Consider the following 19,625-nt stretch of genomic DNA (forward strand, 5'->3'; position numbering starts at 1 on the left):
TTGCCAGCAGCGTGCAGTACAAGGTGATGCATGAAGATAAGAGAGCATTCATTGTACACCTTCTTTAGAACATCACAGAAACCACCTCAACTAATCCAGAACACGTCCACATTAACAAGAACTAAAAGCAGCGTGCGATGAAAGGGTCTTAAAGCAGGTGTCTAGCTATTAAAATGGACACATTGTAAGTACATTTCCACATGGTGGGAGCAGAATGAATTTAAATTGACCCCAATGTTTTAGTGACAAGTTGAAACAAGCGAGTGCCACATTGTAACTTTACTTACTAAAGAGCATTTCTGGCCTCATCTCTTTTTTTTGGGGGGGGGGTCCCACAAGATGATCTGCTATTTAAGAGATTAGATTTGTTTTACTTTAGAGAGACGGTGGCAGGGTGAATACAGCGAGGGAACATGCATGGGATAGGCATAAAGCTATCCTGAATCCAAGAAGAGACCAACGACTGTTTAAGGTCCGAGTCTCTTCATCAGAAAAAAAACTAGATTGGCCGTATGGTTCTTATCTGCCAAAGTTTACATTATACCCACAACATAAGGCATTGGCAATAAACCTAATCTGCTATATAAAGTATATATTAATACTCTCCATACTTTTTTTTCCTAACGAACAAATCACAGGGGCTCCTAATGTGGTGGCCGGGAAGTGGCAGCACATGGGAGGCAAACCATGACCGCTAGCTCCAGATCCATCCTCCATGCTGAGGTCTGAAGTCTGGTATTGCTTGATGTCGCATCGTTAAGTCGTGTCCGGCGATGTCACGGCGGGTGGCTGAAACTCCTAGATGGCACTCACGTTGACTAATATATTATCCGTTTTCCTCACCATACTACATCGTCCTACATTTATAAGTTAGGCTTGTGGGGTTATGAGGACATATTTATGAGGTTTAAAGTGGAACTAAACACTAAAAATCACTAAAGGCTCATGCACAGCGTTCGTACGGCCGGTTACAAGATCCTGCTTGGGGTAATGATTCCATCGCGAGCTTCACCGAGGAATCACAGCAAACAAAGGGAAACGTCTATGCCTTTCGTTGATGTCGGAGTTTACATTTTTTAAACAAAATACAATTCTGAATAGAAAATTTGAAAAAGCCAATAACAAAAATGAATAGCTTGCGTTCAGTGCTGAATTTCGTTTTGGTTTTATTTCAGGTGTGATGGCTCTTCTTTAAACAGTTCATTTAGCTCTCACACACACGAGGATAATGTTACTGCAGGTTCCATGATTTATACAATTTAAAAGGATATCCTTTAACCATTGATTAGAAACTGAAACATAATATTGCGTTCATTTCTCATCTCGGCTTCAGGATGACAGATGAAGCCAATTTCCCCAACGCAACGGAAAAGGAAACATTATGTTTTTATTCTTGTGCTTCTTTCCACAAATTGTGAGATTCCATGGCCCACATTTTCAGTGATGTGCTTTGCTTGGTTGGCATTATTTTAATGTCTATTTCTATGTACATGCAAGATACATGCTAATCAAAGAGCCTTCTGTCTCCTTAGAGTCAGAATATTAACCGGACTAAGAAAACAAATCTGATTATTCTATGCAGAGGAACTTGATCTTGAAAAAACATTCAAAACCAAAAACAAAAATGAATCAGAGACTAAATGTAGGGTTCAATAAGGCAGGAACATTAATTGTGAGAGCAACAATGCTACTTAGATCAATGGCGTTTTATGAACAAAGAAATACAACCTTCACCAACACTTTAGATGAATAATCATACAAAAAAATTCCCATCTCACCATCAGCTTCCCTCTTCCATGCAACGGTGAAGAAGTTCACAGATCTGTCCGTGATCTGGTTAGGCCAATTATTGCCCCGGTGGGGCCGATGGGCTGCGCGTGCACAAACACCGAGGGGACTAGGAGTTGCTGCCTGGCTAAGTATTTAGTTCAGGTTTAACTTCAGTTTTCTTCACTGCCCCCTGAAGGGAGGACTGGGGCATGATTTCACCCCTAAGCATCTTAGCCAGAGAGCTCACGGAAACTGACCTGCCCTGTACCAAATTTTTTTTTTTTTCTTTGCAGAAATTCCAATTTTTCTTTTGTCCTCTCGCAGCGCAGTTAGCGACGGCTTATTTTTTCTCCCAAACTAAGACAGTTAATTCACCTCCCTCTTGCCCAGTAACCCAACAGGGTTAAACATACAATGTGAACACACAGAATCCGCTGCCATTATACCGGCTATAGTCTTACAAGAACATTTACAACAGGTGATTACGCTTAAGCTACGTTAAATAGCCAGTCTGTATAAAGTGTGGGACTGTCTGAAAACAGCATTCAATTAAATTTAATAGACGAGTTAAAGCGGCGTGTGTAATTACTAATAATGCTATATTGTTTACCAGCTCATGGGAATCCCTTTAAACATCGCAATCCGGCTTCCGGACCTTGTTAAAGGGAAAGTATTGCGTCAAAGAAAAAACAGGACAAAAAGGCTCGCGTCTGCTCTCGAAATGTATTTTCCTGTACATGCGCCGCCAAGCGTCCCATTTCAAACATGTGACTTATTAAAACAGGCACTAGATTTTACTGTAATGTTAGTAAAAGTAGCTTTGCCCTATATTGATTGATCATATTATTTACTATGCCCCGGGGGGGATTCCTGATGCTTGAATGATTCATGCAGAAGTCTAGTCCCGGGTTTGATTTCCACCTTCAGCTACACAAAAGGGATTATGTTAGGGCAGCCATTTTTCCGAGACACGTGTATGTTTTAGATGTCGCCGAACATAACCCACAAAAAGCTTCCATGAATACTTGGGTGATGTATAGACTTCATTAAGCGATACACTGTCTTCTGTGGTTTTATACATGCAGGGTAGTATTGTAGGTGGTGGCCGCTGGCCAGCAGGATGTAAAAATTAGATATGGCTGATACGACAACCCTAGCGAGTACATGCTCATTAAAATTAGACTGATGTAACAATTACTTCTTTGTCTATCTCTGCCTTAAAGTACTTCTAGCTAAACCTTTCCCCCCTAGCCAGCCTTGCAGGGTAATATCCATGATAAAGGAAGCACGTGTTCTAGGTGAGCATTTTATCAAGGTACTTGTAACCTAAAACGTAAGAACACAAGCAGCAAGGTGAGAAGGTGGCAATGGCTAATTTAAAAGCCGCAGCCGACGGGACATGCAATACCTGTAAGGGTGTCACAGCCTCAAGATGCCGGAGAACGGCAAACCTGCAAGAGCAGGGCCATCTTCTCCTTTACTGGTATGTCTTAACGTTAATATCAACGTTTTCACTCTCCCTTTAATAAAAGATACAGAATCTGCTGGCGCTCTATGAATAAACCCAATGAATATAATGTCACAAGTGGGACGACGAGGAAAACAAAGCCTGCTTTCTATTCCACAACTCTGGATGTAAAATACTATTATGATCTTGGATCATACCAAACATCATTAAATATATACATTTCAGGAGCCTTGATCCCGGGCTTAGAGGAGCCCCAATTTAATATAAAATAATTTCTCATCACACCTCATTTTCAGCCCATTCTCGCCAAATGTCCCACTGTACTACTTGTAGCTTTACAGCCGCTTTACTTACACTCAGTAGAGCTCATTGTGGGATCCGCCAAGGCCCTATTTCTACCGGTCATCCACGTTGGTTTAAATTTTAAAAGTTTGCAATAAAACCCTCCATGCAATGATATCGTGAGTTACTCGTCTACCACGCTGCACCACCAGACTGAGCGACGGCAGACGTCCAAACATGCTCACTGGAGACAAGTTGGACCATGTTTACTAAGCCAGTCCACCTGGCCTGCCCGGGCGACTCGTATAAGATTGTACAGTAAAAAAAATAAATAAATTAAAAAAAAAAAAGCCAATCAGGTGAAATACATTATGTAAGTCAGACATATACAAAGTCATCTGATTTGCCAACCAAATAGATTTGACTCATTGATAATGAAACTGTGACGGGTAACAAAGGTTATCAGACACTAATTTTAACTTAATTCATAAACCGATGAAGTTTTCCTCGGAATGCATGGCTCCTTTAATGAGTGAAAGGTTGACAAACGCTCACGTGTTTCCGGCCATTTATGCTGGCGTAACAGCTGTGTCTTAAAAAGGATTCTAGACGAATATAGTCCCTGTGAATTCCACCTAATGCCAGCGTTTGTAGACATCAGACGCAGCTGCAAGTGCAAGGGAGCCAACATCGTGTGGCGTATCCCAAGCCATGATCTTATCTGACATAATATATCACTTCACATTGTGCCGTTCGGCGGCTGATGTATCAGAAGGCCATAGAAGATTTTCATGAACCAGCCGTATAAAATAAATGAACAAAGCGAGATCTCTTACGTGGCAAATGAGGAATATATATCAAGATGTCAAACGCTACGGCTGAAGCGCTGTAGATTCTCGCTGGAGAGATTTTATTTGGAAACACTCATGGAAAATAGGAAGTCCAAGCAGGGTGGGGAACGTGTGTCACGGCATAAAAATGCTCAATTCAAGCAAAACAAACTTTTATGGAATGCTGTTTTCTGCATAATATTGGGGAATGTAGCGAAGCATCTAGAGCCCAACTGTACGCTTAACAAATGTGAGGGTACTCTATTAAATCAAGGCTTATCCTCAGATGTAGAGCAACCACAATCCCCAGGCAAAGGATCACAGCTGTTCAAGACGTTTCCGAGGGCTACCTGCTTGAGAGGATGAGATCTCTAACGTGACCACCAACCAGACACCACAGCACATAGGAATCACTATATAATTATGGCCCAGGGCTCACAAGCCATCCTTTAAGATCCACCCTGTCAGAGGAAGGTCCAGACTGCCAATTTCAAGTACATGTTTTAGGGCAGAACAATCCAGTTTTAAGTAAGATGCGTTTCTTGAAAGGATAATCCAGCCATCGCAAGGTATGATTGGCACGTGTTCCCTTTTTAAATAACATTTTCCTTCTTTAAATTGGGCATGGAGGGATTGTGAAGATTTCCCCGGTTCATATGACCTCCTTCCCCACCCCAGCTCCTTGGCTTGGAGACACATCTGCTTGCCAGCGTGCACATACACGGTACCCGGGGCCGGCTTCCCCAAGAGTTCCAGGGGGGTCTAAAGAGTGGATGGGGGGCTTCACACAGGTACTTCCCAAGGCTTCTTCGGCTTTATTATGGCAAAATATCATAATTTAAAAAAATGTAGCTTCCAACAGAGCTGTGTGCAGCAAGAAAACAGGACCAATAGGCAGCTGCTTAAACACATTACATGAACATAAAAACCGCTTTCCATATTAAGGACCAAACTTTTTCTTTAAGGTAAAACACCGGGTCAGAAAGTACCACCGATTCCCCTCTTGTAAAAGGCTACTGATTCTTTGCCTTCCCATGGGAGACTGTCGGTGGCCCTATGGAAAGTATAGTCCTGTAAATATTGTCCTGCCCATAGGCAAACGGCGGCACAGCACGGCACGGGCAAGAGTTCTGTGGAACAACCCAAACCTATTAGGAAGAATATTTCTCAAACAAGGTGCTGTCCACAATCGCAACTTAATTCTAAAAGTAGGTTTTTTTAGGTTGTGGTTTTTTTGTTTGTTTGTTTTAACTTGTTGCCATGGTAGCGGACAGCTACACTAAGAGAAGAGGATCCCAATCCCCCCCCCACATTGAAGAGTGTCAGTCACCGACCGATGGGCAACATTCTCTGTCCCTTTGGCTGCGCCGCTGTGTTGACTCCATCGGCAATGGAAGTTACGCATGGACATTTAAACAAGACTGATATCTGCCACTGATGGTCAGCTCACGTGGGATCTGTGCACGGCTCGTGGTATCCCATACAAGACTAGCACTAAAAGGGTTAAACTAGATATCACCATATGTAGCTGCAATAAATTCCCCTTAAATCACATTATCTGCGGGCTCGCATTCAGCACGTCCGAGGCACCCGGGCTCCAAGCACGCAACCCGCACTCGCTCCACTCTAATAAAATTGCATTTGCGCGCATGTTTTGACCCACTTACACTAAGTACACTAATATAACCCTTTCCATTTGGGAGAACGAGGACAGAAGCTCAGCAACAGTTCTGCATAATCTGCTAAACGACGTGATTTTCAGATTACCAAAACCCACCAGCAACGAGCGGCTTTCACAACAAAACGCTTTAACAGATTTCTTATTAAATATATGATATATTATATATTTTATATTTAAAATCATATATATGAATAAAGCAAGACTTTCGATGTGATCTGCGAGGAGGGGGTCACGGCCCTAGCACAGAGCTGACATTTGCCCCTGGGGCAGGTAACTACCTATTGTAGGTAGCACAGAGTTTAGCGTCGTCTCCAAGACACACTGGCGGCTTTAGGCAATAACCTTTGCGACCGAAGTAGTCACAAACCCCCTCTGCTGTGCGCCTCGTTAATTAAAGCACTGCTTATATAACACGCCGCGAAAAGACACAAATCCTATTTAACTGGGAGCGCGGGCCACGGCACAAGCGGGTCACAGGAATAACGCGGAGAACATATCGATGCGATAACGGAGGAGACGCTCCCCAAAAAAATCGATCAGCACAGCATCCAAATTAACTCTGCATGAAGACGCAATATATAAAAACACAATCTGTGCCACCCGAGCATCACAGGCAGAGCCGACGGGGAGAATCAGTTTAATTAATCAGATTTCTGTAACTTATATAAATGGTTTGGAGTCAGCGGAGGGAAAAGAAATTGCCGAATATTTATGACACTTTCATACAGAAGCGGCTGCACGTGAATTACTTATTTATGACATCATAGCCGGTGTTTGTCTATTTCAGCGAATAAATTGTTCTAAAAGTATCTAAACTCATTTATTTTCATCCCAAAAACTCCACACCAAACTAAACAGCCTGCTGGGACCTGGCTGGCAGAAAGTCTCACCACTCTCAGCCAACTGTGGAAGCGCATGCAAGCTGGCATTATGGGTAAAGCTTGCTTACAGGACATCATTCTGGGGGGGGGGGATAATCAGACAAATCAGCGGTAATTCATAACGGAGCATAATTAATTTAGGATGCGGGAAACTGTCCAGACTAAAGCCCTATTTGCAGAAATGAAGCTAAACTCTATTCAAAGATGTCGTTACGTAAACTTTCAGGACCTCAGAGGTCTCTTTTTCAGATGGAATACTGGAGACATACGAGTTCTCTGAAATTATTCCATTTTAAGTTTGCCATCCTTCTGTTCTCAAAGTGTAATAAAAAAAAAAAAAATTACACTCCATCCCAAGATTTTTTTCACTATTTCTACAGACAAAAGCATCAGCAAATCTTCCAATCAGATTGCACAAGAAGCCGGTCCCCATCCCAGAAGATCGCGCGTCGGCAAGGGTGGAACCCGGTAACCAGGCTGATGCATCAGAAACGCCGCCAAACGGGTTTCTCTTCTCCATGTCTTAACTCTTATTGGGAACTTTAATCCCCTGCGATGGTTATCCTTTCAACTCTAAGTACAGGGAAGGAGAGACCTTACAACAAGAGGCTAGAGGGTCAGATGTAATGCGGGAGGATGACTTTTACCAAGAGGGGGCTAGATAAATGGAACAGTCTCCCAGCAGAAGTGGTAGAGGCACAGGATAGGTATCCCATGCCACAAGACAAAGGACTGGTTAAGGGAAAAACAGGTAGACTAGACGCGCCGAAGGGATCTGATCTAACATCAAGTGAGTCTGACGTCTAAGAGAAGCTGCCTTGGACTTTTTTCTTTTTTTTTGACATAAGGATCAGGTTTTAGATTAACCGCCCGGAGAGGATCCGCAGCAGCCGAGGTCTCTGATCACAAGTAGTTTCACACTTTACATATTTACAAAGCAAAGGCGAGGGCACCGGAGGGAACGCAAATTCTTTTCATGGGAACGCCGTCATGACACACAGCACTTTTTCCACCCATTCTTGGCAACCGCTAAAAAATGTAATGGCGATCAGATTTGGTGAGGCTATATTGGGCAAGGTGTGTGGCTATACATTCCCCCTACAGTTGTGATTTTAGAAGTAGTGGATCAGTATCCACACCAACCAGCAGAGTCCAGCTGTGAATTCCCCTACATGAAATACCGATCGCTAGGGACAGACACAGGCGACATGCACAACTTCCTCTCCGTGTACACATCCACAGCCTCCGAGCAGCTGCAGCAGCGCAGACACCATTTACAGGGCAGACAAAAGGCATCTGCAGCCCGTGATGCGGGAGCCGGGAAAGGGATGTAGTCTCGGGATGTGCCACAGCCAGACGGCTTTTGGGGGCTAGGGGTCTGCAAAGAGCTCGGGTGTGACCTCTCCATAAAGCAGCCCGTTAATAATAATAATATCCGGAATGTAGGATAAGTGCCAGGGGCAGGCGGTCATACTCACAGAAGTACTCGCGGAGCGCGGGGCTCCCTGTCTGGATGGGCTGCTTCTCCACAACAAACTTTCGGAGCATCTGAAAGGAAGAGATTCCGTCCTTCGTGCGACTCGTCGCCAAAAAAAGTCTCAGGGGAGAGACGGCGGCTTAAACCCCCCCACTTTACGGGAGTATAAAGCAGCGGCTGAGCCCGGGCACTAGGACGGCTACCAGTAGCGCTACACACACCGCCGACTGAGGCTCAGCCTCCCGCCTCTCTCTTTCCCCCTCCTCCTTCTCTCAGGGAGCTGTCAGTCGACGCGCGTCACGTGACACCCCCGGGGTGCCGTTCTAACCACGAGTTCCGAAAAGCGGTTCGCGTCCAGTGACGTCACGAAGCCCCGCCCGCCATGTGAGGCGTCAATGAGCTCAGAGGGCATTGTCTGCCGCTGCAGTCTCGCAAACGGACGTCGTATAACGGTGGTGCTCGCTTAGAGGCGGGAGTATACCGTGACAGTGAACGGGTGACTCCTCACACTGCGGTTATCCTCCCTTACCTAACGGTTTGCCCTGGGATGGCTTCCCCTGTTCCATGGGCCCTTCTATAATGTATCTGGCCATGATTATTAAAAGGGGCCAAGCAGCGGCCAGCGCAGGAATGTAATAACGCTCTCGGGCGGACACCCAGCTGGTTTTCCTGGTTGTGTTTAGAATGTTTTCTTTTCTTTGCCGCCTCAAACAGCGAAGCCTATTGTATATTTAACTAATGCAAATATTATAATACCAAGAAACCGGGCGGCACTTGGAATGTATTCATTGATCAGCGCTTTGGTCTGTTTGCGCTCTTTTGCATTGGGCATTACACCCTAAGTCTTTACTGGCCTAGAGGGCTAATATTTTTCTAGCCATCTGGTCACGCTATGCAGTGGCGTGTTTACCTAGGCCACCCCCTCTGCAGCCACCATGCTCCTTGCGGGGGTCAGGATATGATGTCATATCTCTTTGCTCTGAGCGTGTAGTCCGTACTATAGTACAAATGGGCTGGTTGGGGAGATCAGAGAATTCCCCTGTAACCATGCCATTGAGTGGCAGCAGAGGGGAAGGGGGGGTGACCAGGAGGGTGATCTCAACCTGCGCAAACTAACGGATTAACCTGGCCATATTTCTTTTATAAGGGAAATGTACAGGTCTCTGTTAAAGGAACATACATGTCATTGAATGTCTTTCCAACCATCAACACATTAGGCTGTTCAATTCTCAATCCTACCACTAGGGGAGATGAGAGCGCCAGTGATTCAGCCTCTCTTTACCCCTAGTGGTAGGATTGAGAATTGACAAATTATGCATCCAGAAAAAAAACATTTGAAACCATAGAAACATGCAAAACATAATATTTGTGAGTGCTAGTATGTAAAAATCCTATAGTATTTTTTTTTTGCAATTTTGCTTAAAATTTCTTCTAAGCAGTAGGTGCCTTAGATGAAAAATGGCCCAATTTATGTGCAGCAGACATACCCCACATATATATATATATATTTATGTTCTAGAGGACCACCTTTATCCCTTATATAGCAAACTATAGCGTAGCAGTTTTAATACTTCTGGCTCCATTCTCGATCCTACCACTAAGGGAGAGGAGAGAGGCCCAGTGATTCAGCACAAGTGATGTCAAGAGGTAGGTGCCGGGAAAATGAGCAAGCAGGACTTTTTAGGTGATATTGCTCTCATTTTACTAAAAGATGGGTATAAATGAAGTTTAACATTGGTTTTAGTAGACCTTGCCTGAGAGGGATGTTGGGATTATGTTATTATTTAGTGTCATTCAAATAATAATTTTACCATTTTGATGTCAAATATTCAGCATCGTTAAGTGTGTAATGTCCTATTTGCATGCATTTCTGATTCATTCATTAAGGAAGAAATTCAATGAATTTAAAAATGTACTTTTTTTTATTTTATTAACGGATGATTTATTAGCTCTGAAATGCATCATTATAATATAATGAGTGAATAATCATTATAATGAGTGAATATGATGTAACATTTCGACCTGGCTCATCACACATTTGCTAAGGCATTGGTGAACGTAATAAATAGGGCCCTGTTAATTTTTGTACAATGTCATTTTTTCAATTGTGTATATCATTTAACCAAAGCAACAATAGAGCATATGGGTATTGAAATAATCAAAACTTGGACCCATAGCAATGTGCATTTTTAAAGTTTGTATTTTAAATGTCTCATGCAACCTCATCCAAAAGGAAAAATGAAAATTCAGAGCCAGCACTGGAGCTGACTGGCATTAAGAAAACCAAGGAAGGGGCAAATACATTTGGGGGATTCTCCCGAACCCCCCCATGCGTTTTCAGGGGGGACACCATCTAAATTTAAAAGCTCCATGTGGCTATTGTATGCATAAGAGTGCATATGATGGCTGGAGTTTCCCTTTAACATCACATTTCCCAGCAGATGGTATAACAGTATGTGAAAGTAGCTTGCGTAGAGGTATGAGTCAAGGCAGAAATCAATATTAACGCATTGATACGCCCTTCGCTTTATCTGTTACCTGACCCAGAAGCACAACATGGTGCTCTGTGATTCTATATACGACATAATGTCAACACCAAAGCTCTATTTGAAATGTATTATGCTGTAAAATATAATTCACAGCATAGTGGCCAACGTATGTTTCAACCCTTACAAAAACAGGTCTTCATCAGGACAGAATGAACAAAATAACCAGGCCTCTCTTTGTGTTACAATTTGTTGTGATCAGTGATGATGATGTTGAGAATTGCATTTGCTTATCTGCAAAGTGTTTGATTCCAAGTATGATGGGAAGTCATGGTACCCAGTTGGGCCATTATCTTGGTAGTCCTGCATCACACCAATCTGATCTGAAGAAAGTGTTTTTGTTGGCTTAGTAATACAATGATTTACACAGCTGTAACCAACAACATATTCTGTCCTATTCCGACTAAGCCTAGGATTAGGGTGGCAGGTTCAGGGGCAGATCATCCTCTTTGGTGTTCAAGGACCCCTCCTCTGTGTGCCGTTGCTCAATGGGCCCAGCCGACACATCCTCCATAATGGGTGCAGGTGCTCAGCAGTGAGGATGGTGGCTGGAGAAGGAGCTGACTAGGGTGCTGCCCTGGGTCAAGTCTAGGGCATAACCAAAGGTAAATATGTCATTGGCTGTAATTAATAAGCCTGTAGGTTATTGTTAGCTTTTGGGTGAGGCAAGCCTTACCTCTGTTTGTTTCTAAGATACCTGGATCTATATTCGATGAGCTAAGATCATGGCACAGATTCACAACAGGATTGCTAACTGCTCAGATTAATTTTAATGTTCAGCAGATGTATCTCATAATCATAGAACAACATCCAATGATTGAACATATAAATTATTACAGCCCTAATGAAGTCAAAGTCATCCTACAATGAAATTACAGAAATTGCCAAATTAAGGTCAGTTATATTAAATAAAAGCCTTATTGTTTTGTTTTTACTAAAAGATACTGTAAACTTTTATTTGTGGTCTGTTCTGCAAATACGTGGCTGGATTCTGCAGAATCCCCCTAAATGCATTTGCCTCTTTGTGACCCCCCAGCTAAATGGCCTCCAGGAGATGCCTATATCTGAACGTGAGTGTAACGGGTTCACCAAGAGAGCTGTAGTAACTCCCAGAGATCACCCACATGTATCCTCCTGTTGTCCCCGGAATCACTTCCAGCACCAGCCAGCATGCGCACCTTGGAACCCTGCTATGTGTACCCAATAAGTAGACACAACTACCTTGAACTGAGTACAGCAGGAATGAACAGTTTATTGTTGTAAAACATAGACTGATATAGCCACAGAACTTCATTAACATAAATTAACATTGATAAACAGGTAGACAACCCAACCTTTAATCCCCTTTAGCTACTGAATATCCCCCTGGTAGCCATCCTGTTAATGGGATTAGTTTAACAATGGAGTTCCTGCCTGTTTGGCAGCCAGGTTGGAGCCATCTCTGAGTACCTTGGGCCCCTGTATGACAGGTCATTCTGTCACATATCTCCCCTTTTAAAAAGAAGACTGAACTGGGGCCAGACCCCAACCGGGTCTGCATCCAGTTCAGTCGGGGAGCACAGCTCCATCGCTCCTAGAGTTGTGGATGCAGGGGGCTGGCAAAGGGCACCTGTCCCACTAACCAGTCCTGGGGTGCACTTAGAGACTGGGGAGTTTGGGTCCCAGACGAGGACAACAGTCCCACTCGCCAGGGCAGGGAGACAGGGTCCATAATCTGTGGGTAGCAGGCTTGCTTCCAGTCCTCTCCAGGGGCCCCAGTGATGGACAGTTATGTCACACACTGCATCACATATCTCCTTTTTCTGGGGGAGATTGACGTCTGATAAGACCCCACACGGTTTGACTCCGAAGTCAGTCTGTATATCCGGACCACCACTGCCAGCCACAAATTGGTACTTCCCAAAACAATTTAACAAAAGAGCATTACTCACCCAGCAGTACTCTGCTTCTCCCAAATAACATAACTGCCGCTGGGAAGAAGGGCTAAATGTGCCTTCTCCCTGGAGTCCTCTCAGCCGCTGGGGAGAAGACAGAGAGGCTGGGGTCCCTTCCATATGGGGTTCTGGGCTGACTGTTTGGCACCTCTGGGGACTGCAGGTGGCGACCGTAGTCCAATCCACCTGCATGGTACACATGTTTGTATGATCCACTGCGAGGGGAGGGAAGCCACATGCATCCCCTCCTGTATACTCCATCTGCTGGGGAGAGATGTTGATCTTCCTCTTTCCCATTGCGAACACTTCTGCTGGGGATACAGGATCAATAGAAATCACTGCCTCTGGGCAACATTGCGGGGGTAAAGCCAATGGAGCTGGGGTCACAGAGGGGAGCGGGCAGAGGCCAGCGGCACTCTGTCCTGAGGGCAGCGCTTCAGCTCCATTTGTAAAGTCCAGGGGAACCACCAACTCTGGGGCTGCCTGACCGGACCCTCTTTGGTTGCCGCGGTCAGGCTTGGGAACAAGGGGAAGCGGTGGGCACAGGCCAGCAGCACTCTGCCTCGATGCCAGCAGTTCAGCTGGGGGATCTGGCTGGGATATGCAGGGGGGGTCTCGGTCAGTTTCTGGGCCATATTGCGGGGAATAGGGCAAAGTGTCTGGGGTGAGGGAAAGGAGTGGGCAGAGGCCAGCTGTGCACTGCTCGGTTGTTTGTGTTTCTGGTGGGGGCACAATACTCACAGGATCCACCTCGTCTGGGGCACACTGCTGAGCACGGTCAAAGAGTTCTCGGTAGGCCTGCTCCAGGAATCATTCTTGGTAAACCAAATAATCGAAATCAGCCCACAAGTCGGGCAGGTAACAGGGCACATCTGCGAGAATCCCTTCCCTGAACTCCCGGATCTCCTCGCACCGATATTTTGATGGGCTCCCAAATTCTCGGTCCTCTTGTAGGCTTTCCATTATCAATCCCGGGCCGCCAAAGTCATCGCCCTCTGGCATGTAGTCATCCTTCAGCTCTGGACACCACTGCACGGCCTGCCAATACAGGGCCCGGTATCCACAATCCACAGTCATTTCAAGCGGAAGCAACTTCTCCATCTCAGCCACCAAGTCCTCTTGGGGCTGCTCTCCCAGGTACTGCATTCGCCAATCTAGTTGTAGCACGTACCATTCCTTGGAAGAGGGGAGGACTATTCCCCGGACACCCTGGTCCACTCTGAGAACCTCCATCCAGGCATTTATGTAACTCGCGACTCTGCTGCGCACCAACACGTCCTGTAGTGCTGGAACCATCTTTAGCTTGCTGCTGGTATACCCGCTGGTACTCCGCTGGGACGCTTGCAAGGAGGATCCCACCGCTGCCACCAATGTAACGAGTTCACCAAGAGAGCTGTAGTAACTCCCAGAGATCACCCACATGTATCCTCCTGTTGTCCCCGGAATCACTTCCAGCACCAGCCAGCATGCGCACCTTGGAACCCTGCTATGTGTACCCAATAAGTAGACACAACTACCTTGAACTGAGTACAGCAGGAATGAACAGTTTATTGATGTAAAACATAGACTGATATAGCGACAGAACTTCATTAACATAAATTAACATTGATAAACAGGTAGACAACCCAACCTTTAATCCCCTTTAGCTACTGAATATCCCCCTGGTAGCCATCCTGTTAATGGGAATAGTTTAACAATAGAGTTCCTGCCTGTTTGGCAGCCAGGCTGGAGCCATCTCTGAGTACCTTGGGCCCCTGTATGACAGGTCATTCTGTCACAGTGAGGTACTCACTCCATTGCTGGTAAACTCTATCCAGGGGATCTGTTTTGACACCAGTGCGCATGTGTAAAGTCTTCCCATTGGTTTCAGTTGGAGTACTTCCTTGCCACTGATTGGCTGCTTAAGCTATTAAAGTACTCGCAGTACATTGGACTGTCCCTTTAAGTACCAAATAGGCATTAAACATTTCTAATATTCAAAGTCAATGGAATCATTATCGTATTGGACATAGTCCTTTCACGCAGGTCTCCGATCATCTACATCAGAAAATAAAAAAGAAGGCACGCTGGTGTAAATGAACATTGACCGGTGAATACAAAGGATAATTTCACTTACTTTAAGAGAACAGTTCTGCAAACCTTAATTTGCATATAAGGAAGGTTTGCTTAATAATTTTCTTACGAAGGGCTATGGACTTGACTCAGAAAACAATTACTAGTATATGAGCTGGCCATTACATTTCCTAGTCAATGAGAATCACTAAAATCCCCTATCTGTCCCTAACCGTCAATCTATTACAGGCTGAATAGAGAAAGGAATCAATAAGTTACATTGAATAAAAAGACAGTAATGCATATGAATCTGGGAAATAGGAAAATTGTAACTGTGTAGCTGCTGTTAGTATAATCGCTTCCTAAAAACTATTTTAAAGTTGATGCAGATTAATTTAGCTTTTCTCCATTTAATGCATACTTGGGAACTCTCCGGTACTTTTACACCCATCTGGGGGTAAATGGGAAAATTCTCAAGGTCACACAGTCTGGAGCGGACTCCGCTACATTCTACTCCAAGCATCGCAATCGGTTTGTTTTTCAAGGGTATATCAGGTAACAATTTACAATATCTGTACCTCAAGAAAAGTTAGAGATTTCATATGATATCAAATTCATAGATTTAACGTCTCAGCTGCTTTTCTCATGTTCAATGACATAATAGTTTTCTGAAATACGCGGTGGTTGATGCATATGGAAAATGTATATTGCAGGAATACACAGAAACAGCTATTGCTGCCATACACAATGTTTTTTATATGTCTAATATTAATGGAACCTAGTCATCCTAGTATACACTCTTATGTCAAGAATAAACACAGAAGAGATGGATCTGTTAATTAAAGTATTCATACCTGTACATTACCCGACTCTCAAGGACAAACAGTGGGAGTAATCAAAGTACAAGGCCATGGGTGAGCAAGATTTATAAAGGCAATCACACTATACATCTGACTACAGTGAGAGGTTAAAGTCTATTAAAAAGACTTTCCGGTTATCATGCAATCATGCCGGTGACACTGATATATATATAATCAGCTCTCAAAGGAAAGGTATGCAGCATTGTGTATTCCAATACATGCAGGGACATAATGACCTTTTTTTAACAAACAATTCATTAAAAAAACAAAGACCTGGCCATGGTCCATTTAACGCTTCAGATATTTTAGTCTCCCTAGTTCTCTCACCGTGTAGATTACAGAAGAAATTGTTTAATACATGTTTTGCACAGCAGTGTTTTGGTATCGGTGATGTATTTATGAGGGTCACTTCTCAAGGCCTAGTCCCAAGTCACCAACTCCCCTTACTTTTATTTCAACGGGGGTTTCTGTTTGTCCAGTGTTGAAAGCAGGATATAATGTCAAATGCCACACGCATTAGGTGACACAGCAAGAGGAAAATGTACTATAATGGTCTACACAGAACTTTGTAGTATCAGTTGCCCACTTTAATCAGTTAAATCATGGTTGCAGGCATGGACTGTAATAGAACACAAAAGACAAGACTGTTGTAGGCTTCTGGACCTGCTGTGTAATTCCATGGCAGACATGGCCTGGCTCTAAGGATACCTGTATCTTGTTGCAGTTTCCAAACATGGTCATGACGTGTTGGCCACAAATAAAATAATTTATTATCCAATACCTGATTTGTTTGAACATTAACAATGGTAAAAAAAATGTAAATTATATTAAAGATTTCGCTCTTGTAAATTGCTGTCCCAATCAAAATGCTGCCTGGGTCCCAGGGGTAGGCACCAACATTGCTCATGGTGAACATTTACTGAAGGCTGTGATAGACAATTTAATGATGTTCTATCAACCTTCATAGACACTGGTGTCCTTGTACCGACACTTTACCTATCCCTGCTGGGTCCCATAGACCCATGTAGGGGCCGGCCCCGGCTGAGCCCCCTGTTGCCGGTGGGCCCTGGGCATGTACTCACTTTGCCCACTAATTGATATAAATGCAGTATCGGGCCTTTGTTTAAGCGATTAGCTGCTTTAAGCAACCAAATAATGGAGCATAGAAGAGGTGGTACATTGTTTCTAAAGTTGGGTGTATTGCTTATTGGATAATGTGGCTGTAAGATACATTAAACTGTCTCTTTCAGAACATCTCAAGGCAGGCATCATGGAAAGTAGTATCCTTATTATATTGGGTTATTAAGTTGCATTAACAAAAAAAAAATTTAAGAAAATGCTTGCAGTGGAAAAACATACATTGCTGTTTATGCACCACTTTCTAAAGTGTGTAATAAAACCTATTATATAAAAGGGATCACATTATTTCTGATGCATGCAACATGTTGATAATGTTTTCATTTCCCTTTTTGTTTAGTCAAGTACGAATATAAAAGTTACTTCCGCTTCTTGGTGCCACATCTTGTGTTTGAAACAGGTGCCGTGCCCAAAGATATTTTTGATAATAGCTGCACTTTCATAAACAACATGAAGTATTACAGGCTCATGGAAGGTCTGCTAACACAATGCATGCTGGGAAATGCTTACTCTTCCTATACGAGGTGACAGCAGGAATATAATGCAAATTTCCCATATAGGAAATATAGGAAATATTGCATGCTTTTGGTGCATGTCAGAGCATTAAAATAACTCAAAAATAGAACATTAGGAAACAAGAACATGTGTATGTATATATATATATATATATATATATATATATATATGTATATATATATATATATATATATATATACATATTGATATTGAATTTGATAAAAATGCTTTACAAATCAGATACATTTCTTTTTCATTTAAACCATGTACTTCTCAGGGTTGGCTTTCATGATAAATGGTACATTACATTCTCAAAGTGCTTTCAATGCAAATTACCAAGGCCAGATTAAGGCACTTGGTTCCATTCTTGGCCCTCCTCGGGGCACTTACTGCATCCACTCCTTGCCTCCTAGATGTTCCTTATGGACAGTACCTCCCTAACTGTGCTGCACGCCTGGAAGTCATGTCATTTGCAGGCACGAAGGAGTGAAGAAGGATGGCTGATGGTGCTGCGTTAAAGGACACCACATTGTGGGACCCGATCAGATATGTGTGGGACAATTAAAAATGTGTTGCATTGGAAGGGTTAAACGTATGACAAGTAATGATTAAAGAACTGTAATGATTAGGGCCATGAAAGGTAGACAAGCTTTTTGGGGGCAAATATGGCACAGACAAGCTGTTTGGGAACAAAGATGTCACTGACGAGCTGCTTATTACCAGCCATTTCACTCACCCAAACAAACACAGTCACATACACACATAGTCACACACATATAACACACACAGTGGGCTTCTAACCTGGTACTGGCTGCATCTTACACTGAGCTCCACACACTCATCCAATCAGGAGAGGCTTCTGAACTCAGGAGATGTGTGTATCGTTTAAAAATAAAACAGATTTGCAAGCAGGATTTGGACACTGTTGTAAACATTAGCATACAGGACTGTAATGAGCAATATCTTGATCTTTTTCTAATGCATTTTCTGGAACAATCTTATGAGGTCTGAGCTATACAGTGGTTAAAAGCTGACATACGATATGACACATGATTCATAAATGCTCTTGCTACAGAGGAATTTGATATGTACAAAACAATAAGATATTTTTTCAAAATGACACTAGCATTCTTAATTCACATTCCATTTACAAATAAAATACTTTGTTTTAATTATCAGCAATCCCTTCTAGAGGGCACTTTTTATGTATCGGCGATTGTGCAACCTGTTAATATGGTTAATGTTCAGTGTTTAATAACTTTTCTGTGCTCATTGTTTTATACGTCATGACTTTCTTATTACACAACATGTCCTGAAGCCAAAGGTCAAGAAGCAGATGAGTGAGAGGCTAGTCTGACCAAGGTATAATCCTGCAGATATTTCAGCCATAAATAATTTTAATGCCTTAAAAAATACGGTAACTTAAGACCAAATATTTGTTTTTTGGTGATACAACAGATTAGAAATCCAGTTAATCCATTACAGTTTAGGTAATCAATGTATTTAAAAGGTCTGCAAATGTTCCGAACCCCATCACACAGAATAATTATACTGCTGTATGGAGCTGATAAGTTTTACAATATTATTTACTATTCTTGCAGGTGAACTCTAGACCTGTAATTAGTACCAACCCTCCAGTGGTTAGGAATGATGATTCAGGTGCAAGTTAGATAATAGCTCCTTTATTTAAAATCGAAACAAAACTTAATCTGCCCATTGCTATTTAGCGTTGGTAATTATGCTGATTTTGAGCAGGGACTCCATTTTTTGTTTAAGGACAGATTTAAAGGGGCAGCTGGTAGTCGTAATTGGGCTTCCTTGAATATTGTACTTAACCTATATTTGCAGGGGACATTGGTGAATGTTACAACAATGTTATAAATCAATTATGCAAAATGATTCAATATACAATCTGTATTACTTGTTAAAACTACAAGTTTTACAAGTTTTACTCCCATTTTGGAGGTATCAGGTTTCCTATCATGTCCTCTGGCTACGTAACATATGGCATGCCTGACATGCCCCCCCCCTTTTCTTTTCTTTTTTGTAACTTGTGTTTTACATGCTTTCCCCGTTTCTTATTTTTGCCTTGGTTAATATTACCTTGAGAAGCGAATATCTTCTATTATCCTTACTTTTATCAGAATACTTATGGGATATGTCTACTACGTCTGTACTCAATGACATATAC

The 19,625-nt window shown here is 43.0% G+C and overlaps 1 protein-coding gene across 4 annotated transcripts in view; it reads right to left on the reverse strand.

The window, feature by feature from the left end:
* The window catches only part of HYCC1 (hyccin PI4KA lipid kinase complex subunit 1), a 38,099-nt gene extending 29,443 nt beyond the window's left edge, over positions 1–8,656 (reverse strand). For 2 of the 4 annotated variants that reach the window (XM_053466601.1, XM_053466600.1), the window contains exon 1: positions 8,391–8,656. The gene's annotated coding sequence lies outside the window, so the exon portion shown is untranslated. Of the gene's footprint in view, positions 1–3,592; positions 3,692–8,390 lie in introns of those variants that run through there. The other 2 variants (XM_053466598.1, XM_053466599.1) reach the window with 2 other exon arrangements.
* Positions 8,657–19,625: the final 10,969 nt, after the last annotated feature.

The sequence above is a fragment of the Spea bombifrons genome, chromosome 5 (genome assembly GCF_027358695.1).
Source record: "Spea bombifrons isolate aSpeBom1 chromosome 5, aSpeBom1.2.pri, whole genome shotgun sequence".
NCBI lineage: Eukaryota > Metazoa > Chordata > Amphibia > Anura > Pelobatidae > Spea > Spea bombifrons.